Below are 9,944 nucleotides of genomic sequence, written 5' to 3'. Positions count from 1 at the left end.
CTGTTTGTTTTCTGTACTTTTTGCACTTTGAAAGTTTGTTTTTGCTTAATTTAACTGGTAGGCTACACACTCAAGTGCCCTAGCCGATTTAAAGCACTTACTGTTGCCACTGCATCTATTTTCTGTTTCTCTGTGAAAAAAAACAAAAAAGTATCCTTATTTCCCACCTTTACTGAAATAGAATAGTCCAGTCTTCAGATTTTGCTAATCTCTGGGCTGTGTCATAGTTCCTGTGTTGTCCATATCCTTGTTTGGATAGGAGGAAGCTTCTTTGTTCACCAGTGGGAGTGCGGAGCTCTGAGCAGCCTATCTGTCCCTTAAGGAGTGGTTCCAGCCCAGTAACTTAGGTTCATAGGTTCATAGGTTCATACTAGGCTATCTGCCCAAGGGCATTTATAAGCCTAGCCCATAGTTATGTGGCTTTCGCCACCCCTTTAGTTTGAAGAAAACTATGCCTATTATTTTGCTGTGCCTCTGTCAAGCAGTGACACTGAAGTAATCCCTGGGGTATATCTGCGATCTCCCATCCATTGGTCAAGATTCCTCTTGAACAAGGCCAGCGAGGTGCTCTGCCTCACATGTACCGGGATTTTGTTCCACAGCATAGGGAGTCTCTAGGTGATGAATCTGTCCCTCCAGCATGTTCTATTAATAACCGTGTCAAGGTTTAAGTCTCCCGCCCTTGTGGTTCTGAGGGATCTAGATTTTTTGAGGTGAAGCATATTCATCAAATCTGGGTTTGACATGGCCTTATATGTCAGGCACAGGTCACCTCTGAGCAAGTGGTATGCGACTGAATAGAGCTGGAGTTCTTTCAGTCTGGCAGCATAAGACATATTGTAGCTTATTGGCTGTTTTGGGCCATTTCCTAGCTCTTTCTAACCCCCTGCTATAAAGCCCGCTTTAGCGCGCTTTTGCGCTTGTATTCGACTCAGCACAGCTCCTCGTGGTGGCCTGCAGAGTTCTACAAGCATCAGCGAGTGAAAGAGTGACTTTCCATTGATTCATAAGTATTTTTTTGCTTTTTATCTCCGACTGCTTTATTTCGCCTAAAAGCGAGTTTCTATAACTAAATAAGCTCTGCAAAGTTGATTTACTGCATTACTGTTTGTTTTCTGTACTTTTTGCATTTTGAAGGTTTGGTTTTGCTTAATTTAACTGGTAGGCTACACACTCAAGTGTGCTAGCTGATTTAAAGCATGTACTGTTGCCACTGCATCTATTTTCTGTTTCTCTGTGAAAAAAAAACAAAAAACAAAAAATATCCTTATAGCCTTTTTTTCCCACCTTTACTGAACTAGTATAGTCCAGTCTTCAGATTTTGCTGATCTCTGGGCTGTGTCATAGTTCCTGTGTTGTCCATATCCTTGTTTGGATAGGAGGAAGCTTCTTTGTTCACCAGTGGGAGTGGGGAGCTATGAGCAACCTATCTGTCCCTTAAGGAGTGGTTCCAGCTCAGTAACTTGTAGCTTATTGGCCTTTTTGGGCCAATTCCTAGCTCTTTCTAACCCCCTGCTATAAAGCCCACTTTAGCACACTTTTGCACTTGTATTCGACTCAGCACAGCTCCTCGTGGTGTCCTGCAGAGTTCTACAAGCAGCAGCGAGTTGAAGAGTGACTTTCCATTGATTCATAAGTATTTTCTTGGCTTTTTATCTCTGACTGCTTTATTTTGCCTAAAAGCGAGTTTCTATAACTAAATAAGCTCTGCAAAGTTGATTTACTGCGTTACTGTTTGTTTTCTGTACTTTTTGCACTTTGAAAGTTTGTTTTTGCGTAATTTAACTGGTAGGCTACACACTCAAGTGCGCTAGCCGATTTAAAGCATTTACTGTTGCCACTGCATCTATTTTCTGTTTCTCTGTGAAAAAAAAAAAAAAAAATATCCTTATTTCCTGCCTTTACTGAACTAGAATAGTCCAGTCTTCAGATTTTGCTGATCTCTGGGCTGTGTCATAGTTCCTGTGTTGTCCATATCCTTGTTTGGATAGGAGGAAGCTTCTTTGTTCACCAGTGGGAGTGGGGAGCTCTGAGCAGCCTATCTGTCCCTTAAGGAGTGGTTCCAGCCCAGTAACTTGTAGCTTATTGGCTGTTTTGGGCCATTTCCTAGCTCTTTCTAACCCCCTGCTATAAAGCCCGCTTTAGCGCGCTTTTGCGCTTGTATTCGACTCAGCACAGCTCCTCGTGGTGTCCTGCAGAGTTCTACAAGCAGCAGCGAGTGGAAGAGTGACTTTCCATTGATTCATAAGTATTTTTTTGGCTTTTTATCTCTGATTGCTTTATTTCACCTAAAAGCGAGTTTCTATAACTAAATAAGCTCTGCAAAGTTGATTTACTGCATTACTGTTTGTTTTCTGTACTTTTTGCACTTTAAAAGTTTGGTTTTGCTTAATTTAACTGGTAGGCTACACACTCAAGTGCGCTAGCCGATTTAAAGCATGTACTGTTGCCACTGCATCTATTTTCTGCTTCTCTGTGAAAAAAAAACAAAAACAAAAAAAATATCCTTATTTCCTGCCTTTACTGAACTAGAATAGTCCAGTCTTCAGATTTTGCTGATCTCTGGGCTGTGTCAAAGTTCCTGTGTTGTCCATATCCTTGTTTGGATAGGAGGAAGCTTCTTTGTTCAGCAGTGGGAGTGCGGAGCTCTGGGCAGCCTATCTGTCCCTTAAGGAGTGGTTCCAGCCCAGTAACTTGTAGCTTATTGGCTGTTTTGGGCCATTTCCTAGCCCTTTCTAACCCCCTGCTATAAAGCCCGCTTTAGCGCACTTTTGCGCTTGTATTCGACTCAGCACAGCTTCTCATGGTGTCCTGCAGAGTTCTACAAGCAGCAGCGAGTGAAAGAGTGACTTTCCATTGATTCATAAGTATTTTTTTTGCTTTTTATCTCCGACTGCTTTATTTCACCTAAAAGCGAGTTTCTATAACTAAATAAGCTCTGCAAAGTTGATTTACTGCATTACTGTTTGTTTTCTGTACTTTTTGCACTTTGAAAGTTTGTTTTTGCTTAATTTAACTGATAGGCTACACACTCAAGTGAGCTAGCCGATTTAAAGCATTTACTGTTGCCACTGCATCTATTTTCTGTTTCTCTGTGAAAAAAAAAACAAAAAACAAAAAATATCCTTATAGCCTTTTTTCCCGCCTTTACTGAACTAGTATAGTCCAGTCTTCAGATTTTGCTGATCTCTGGGCTGTGTCATAGTTCCTGTGTTGTCCATATCCTTGTTTGGATAGGAAGAAGCTTCTTTGTTCACCAGTGGGAGTGGGGAGCTCTGAGCAGCCTATCTGTCCCTTAAGGAGTGGTTCCAGCTCAGTAACTTGTAGCTTATTGGCCGTTTTGGGCCAATTCCTAGCTCTTTCTAACCCCCTGCTATGAAGCCCACTTTAGCGTGCTTTTGCGCTTGTATTCGACTCAGCACAGCTCCTCCTGGTGTCCTGCAGAGTTCTACAAGCAGCAGCGAGTGGAAGAGTGACTTTCCATTGATTCATAAGTATTTTTTGGCTTTTTATCTCTGACTGCTTTATTTCGCCTAAAAGCGAGTTTCTATAACTAAATAGGCTCTGCAAAGTTGATTTACTGCATTACTGTTTGTTTTCTGTACTTTTTTGCACTTTGAAAGTTTGTTTTTGCTTAATTTAACTGATAGGCTACACACTCAAGTGAGCTAGCCGATTTAAAGCATTTACTGTTGCCACTGCATCTATTTTCTGTTTCTCTGTGAAAAAAAAAATATATCCTTATTTCCTGCCTTTACTGAACTAGAATAGTCCAGTCTTCAGATTTTGCTGATCTCTGGGCTGTGTCATAGTTCCTGTGTTGTCCATATCCTTGTTTGTATAGGAGGAAGCTTCTTTGTTCACCAGTGGGAGTGGGGAGCTCTGAGTAGCCTATCTGTCCCTTAAGGAGTGGTTCCAGCCCAGTAACTTGTAGCTTATTGGCTGTTTTGGGCCATTTCCTAGCTCTTTCTAACCCCCTGCTATAAAGCCCGCTTTAGCGCGCTTTTGTGCTTGTATTCGACTCAGCACACCTTCTCGTGGTGTCCTGCAGAGTTCTACAAGCAGCAGCGAGTGAAAGAGTGACTTTCCATTGATTCATAAGTATTTTTTTGGCTTTTTATCTCCGACTGCTTTATTTCGCCTAAAAGCGAGTTTCTATAACTAAATAAGCTCTGCAAAGTTGATTTACTGCATTACTGTTTGTTTTCTGTACTTTTTGCACTTTGAAAGTTTGTTTTTGCTTAATTTAACTGGTAGGCTACACACTCAAGTGAGCTAGCTGATTTAAAGCATTTACTGTTGCCACTGCATCTATTTTCTGTTTCTTTGTGAAAAAAAAACAAAAAAAACCCCCAAAAATATCCTTATTTCCCACCTTTACTGAACTAGAATAGTCCAGTCTTCAGATTTTGCTGATCTCTGGGCTGTGTCATAGTTCCTGTGTTGCCCATATCCTTGTTTGGATAGGAGGAAGCTTTTTTGTTCACCAGTGGGAGTGGGGAGCTCTGAGCAGCCTATCTGTCCCTTAAGGAGTGGTTCCAGCCCAGTATCTTGTAGCTTATTGGCCGTTTTGGCCATTTCCTAGCTCTTTCTAACCCCCTGCTATAAAGCCCGCTTTAGTGCGCTTTTGCACGCCTTTGCACGAATTTGTGCGAAGTTGCGCATAGGGCAGTATCGGGCATCGCCGGTTAATCAAGTGTAAACTATTCCTGGCTCCGCAAAGTCTGCTCTTCAGTTTTTCCCTTAGAACTGCTCTAACTCTCAATCTAAACATTCTATTGTCTATCTAAAAAGCCTAGCACTTGCTCCTAAAAGCATTTTACATAAGTAAAGCACTTTTTAACAAAAAAGAAAGCACTACATCCAGCTAAAATCCCCTTGAGTACCCATTCCCCTATAGGTCCTTTCTGACTCAGGTACACAGCAATCCTTTACACTATTCTATCATGTCGAAGGGTCAGTTGCTGGCTTCCTCTCCAGTTCAACTGGTGAATCTGGGAATCTTGAGGCAATGTTACAACTGCCTCATGTACACAGACAACCCTCTCCTCCTCCCAACAAATACAAATATATGTGAGAGATGCAACTATATAGCCAAACTGGAGGCTGAACTCTTTCGACTCAGTGCTGGCAAAGCCAGTCAGGAGGTGAAGGTAACCACACATACCACAAACCCAGTCTCACATGGACCCACCACAACTGCAAACCAATCACATAAACACACAAAAACATACTCGGAGGCTCTAAATAAAAATTGCCTAAACAACAGAGGCCTCCAAAGCAGACATCCAAGCAACCAATACCTCAAAACATAACACATGCAACACATAATTCACAAAGTCAGTGTGCCAAACAGTCACAGCCCTTAAGGCCAAACAACATGCCTGATACACTTGTAATAGGTGACTCTATAGTCAGACACACTAACGTCCTGCTCACCAGGCTGAACAAGGAGGGGGTTACAGTAAGCTGCCTGTCATGCGCTAGAATCTGCCACATAACACAAGCACTCAGGTCACTCCAAATCAAGTACAAATATGACTCAGTCATTGTCCATGCTGCTGTGAACGACCTGAGACGTACCTCCCTGGACTACATGAAAAGAGACATAGAGGAGCTCTCTGATTATGTAGCCCAGGCTGGTATGACCCTGACCTTGAGCAGCATCTTACCCTCACCGAGAATGATGTCACAGTACGAAGACAAAATGATCAGTTTTAACAATTGGCTTAATTACTGGTGTCATTCTAGGGGGATCCAATGTCTGTCTGCTTGGGATGACATGCTCAACAAGCCACGCTGCTTCACAAGGAATGGCTTGCACCTGTCACCCCTGGGCTTCCGGATATTGGCAAAGGCTATTGCCACCCCCATAGTGCCTTTTTTAGGCAAGGCTCAAAAGACAAACCCACCTCCCTAGATAACACAAGTGGAAAAAAACTAAGAGTAATGCTGCTCAATGCCAGAAGTCTAAACCTCAAGTTGCATGCTCTCAAAGCCCTCCTCAGTATGGAGAACATCGATGTCTGTGCAGTGACAGAAACCTGGTTCAAGGCTCCCGAGAGCACCCCAGCACTACCAGGTTATACATCATATCATACTTTTCGGCCCCAAAACTTGGACCAAACCACAAAAGGAGGGGGAGTATCCATATTCATCAAAGATACCCACACCTCCAGGTTAGTGGCAATGCACGAAACATCGGAGACCATCCATGTGCAACTAACCGTAGGCAAAACTGCTCTACAGTTTGTAGCATATTACAGACCACCCTCTCAAACTCAGGAACCCCACTCAGCCTTCCTAAAGACACTGGAGAATATGAATGTCTCTCCAAACACCATCATATTGGGAGACTTCAACTACCCAAACATAGACTGGGAGCATTACTCAAGCCCCAACACCCTAGCCCATAGGTTCCTAGAATTCATAAACTTAAATGCTATGGAACAACTAGTCATCACTCCCACAAGAGGGGATAACATATTAGACCTGATCATCACAAACATGGGGACACAATGCTCCACACTGGAAGTATACCCCTTATTGGTGAGATCAGACCATAAATTAATCTCAATGGAAATCCACATCCCACCCCCACCCCCAGCACAGAAGACCACAGTGAAGAAATTCTCAAAAGCTGACTTCACACTTCTTAAGACTGAAGTGGTATCCTTCAAGGCCCCAGGGCCAGTGGAAACCACAGCGCACTCTGCTGAATCCTATATAAACGCATTCTATGGACACCTTCAAGAATGCATGGATCATGCAATCCCAAATAAAACCAAGACCCATTCGCCCAAAGGCAGGCGTCCTGTCTGGTGGACCCCAGCCATTAATAAACTATACAACAGAAGGAGGAAGCTACTACATGATAGAGCAAAATCCCTAAAAGGGAAGGCATCTCTGATCAGTACTAGCAAAAAACTACGATCACTCATAAAATCATCCAAGGCCAACTTTGAGAGAAAAATTGTACAAGACACTAAAGACAATCACAAGGCCTTCTTTAGTTATGTTAGAAACCTGGGTGGAAACTCCCAGATATGCTCAGAATTAGTCCAAAATGACAAAAAATACACTGAACCCACAGATATTGCCAACATACTGGCAGACAGGTTCAGTGCAAATTTCTTCCCCCCCTCCCCCGCAAAAGGACAAATACCTATCCCAGCAGAGTGTTGCCTCCCTGACATCTCTGATGCCCAGGTGAGAGACGCCCTCTCCAATGCTAAAAACACAGCATCAATGGGACCAGACGGTGACCCGGGTTGCGTGATACATGAACTCCAAGAAGAACTAAACCTGCACATAAGGCTGCTGTTTAATCTTAGCCTTACTACAGGATGTGTACCCAAAGAATGGCGCACAGCAACAGTGGTCCCACTCCACAAAGGAGGTGCCTCTACGGACCCTGGAAATTACCGCCCCATAAGCTTGACGAGCCTGGTCTGCAAAGCTATGGAGAGGATCATTATGGAACTCATAAACAAAGACATTGGGGACCTACAGACATTGGATCCTAGCCAATTTGGCTTTGTCAAGGGCAGATCCTGTCTCTTGAACCTGGTTGACTTCTTTGAAACAGTCACTAAGGCCATTGATGAGGGTAAGGAAGTTCACACAGCCTACCTTGACCTTGCAAAAGCCTTCGACACAATACCCCACTCGGGCATCATAGACAAGCTCACCAGCTTAAATGTAAACCCCTATGTCATAACATGGGTTGCAAACTGGCTCAAGGACAGAACCCACAAGGTCAGAATTGCTGGAGCCATGTCAGACTCTAAACCAGTCACAAGTGGCATCCCACAGGGCTCGGTCCTGGGACCTCTCTTGTTCGGCATTTATTTTTCTGAGGTACAAGCTAACATAGGAGGATTGTAGCTGACCAAGTTCACAGATGACTGCAAACTGGGCGCCATAATTGATTCTCCAGCGGACACAAGCATCCTTCAAAAAGGTCTCATAGAAACGGATAACTGGTGCTAGATCCATGGCCTTAAACTAAACACCAAAAAATGTATAGTCATACCCTTTGGGAAAAACAAAGTACCCACAAATTACCACATAGGTGGTAATCCATTAAGTACTGAAGAAGTAATCAGGGACCTAGGGACCCAAGTTGACAGTAACCTCTCATTTGACACTCACATTGCCAAAGTGGTTAGAAAGACCTTCTACATTGCCCACCTTATCATGAAAGGATTCACATCTAGATCAAGAGAGGTCATTGTGCCCCTTTACTCCTCCCTTATCATGCCCATAATTGAGTACAATGCCCCATTTGGGATGTACCTTACCCGACACCTGCAGCAGTTAGAAAGACCCCAAAAGTACCTCACCAAGAGGATCAAGGGTCTCAAACATATGCCATATGCTGCCCGGCTAAAGAAACTCTAGCTCTATTCTGTCACATACCGCCTACGCAGAGGCGATCTATGCCTGACATACAAGGCCATGTCCAATCCAGAATTAATGGACATGCTCCATCTCAGACAATCCAAATCCACCAGAGCCACGAGAATGAGTGATTTGAACCTCAACACAGAAATAAATAGGACGTGCTGGAGGGACAGATTCATAACCCAGAGGCTCCCCTCACTCTGGAACAGAATCCCAGTCCATGTTAGGTAGAGCCCCTCACTGACTCTCTTCAAGAGAAATCTTGACGAGTGGATGGGAGATCGTAGGTTTACCCAAGGGGTCATCTCTGTGTCACTGCTAGACAGAGGCGCAGTAAACTAAATCCTAAATGGGCACAGTATCCTCATTCCAAGGGGTGGCGAAAGCCAAACACACTCTGGCTAGGCTTATAAATGCCCTAGGGCAGATAGTCTAGTATGAACCTATGAACCTATAATGTGTTACAGTACTGTCCATGCCAGTCACAGGCAGATGCAGCACAATGTGTTACAGTGCTGTGTGTGCCAAGCACAGTCAGATGCATTACAATGTGTTACAGTGCTGTTTGTGGCAGACACAGGCAGATGCTTCACAATGTTTTACAGTTCCATCCATGCAAGGCACAGGCAGATGCATCAGAATGTGTTACAGTACCGTCCATGCCAGGCACAGGCAGATGCATCACAATGTGTTACAGTGCCATCCATGCCAGGCACAGGCAGATGCATCATAATGTGTTACAGCACAGTCTGTGGCAGGCACAGGCAGCTGCATCACAATGTGTACAGCACAGTCTGTGCCAGGCACAGGCAGATGCATCACAATGTGTTACAGTACCATCCATGCCAGGCACAGGCCGATGAATCACAATGTGTTACAGTGTCTTCCATGCCAGGCACAGGCAGATGCATCACAATGTGCTACAGCGCTGTCTATACCAGGCACAGGCAAATGCATCACAATATGTTACAGTGCTGTCCATGCCAGGCACAGGCAGATGCATCACAATGTGTTACAGTGCCATCTATGGTAGGCACAGGCAGATGCATCACAATGTGTTACAGTGCCATCTGTGTCAGGCATAGGCAGATGCATCACAATGTGCTACAGTGCCATCCATGCCAGGCACAGGCGGATGAATCTCAATGTGTTACAGTGCCATCCATGCAAGACACAGGCAGATGCATCACAATGTGTTACAGTGCCATCCATGCAAGACACAGGCAGATGCATCACAATATGTTACAGTGCCATCCATGCAAGACACAGGCAAATGCATCACAATGTGTTACAGTGCCATCTGTGCCAGGCACAGGCAAATGCATCACAATGTGTTACAGTGCAATCTGTGCCAGGCACAGGCAAATGCATCACAATGTGTTACAGTGCTGTCTGTGCCAGGCACAGGCAGATGCATCGCAATGTGTTACAGTACCATCCATGCCAGGCACAGGCAGATGCATCACAATGTGTTACAGTGCCATCCATGCCAGGCACAGGCAGATGCATCACAATGTGTTAGAATGCTGTTTGTACCA

Source organism: Protopterus annectens, chromosome 14.part0 (assembly GCF_019279795.1).
Source record: "Protopterus annectens isolate FY-2018-M chromosome 14.part0, PAN1.0, whole genome shotgun sequence".
Classification (NCBI taxonomy): Eukaryota; Metazoa; Chordata; order Ceratodontiformes; family Protopteridae; genus Protopterus; species Protopterus annectens.
The sequence above is the reverse complement of the archived record's forward strand: the minus strand, read 5'-3'. Positions refer to the sequence as shown.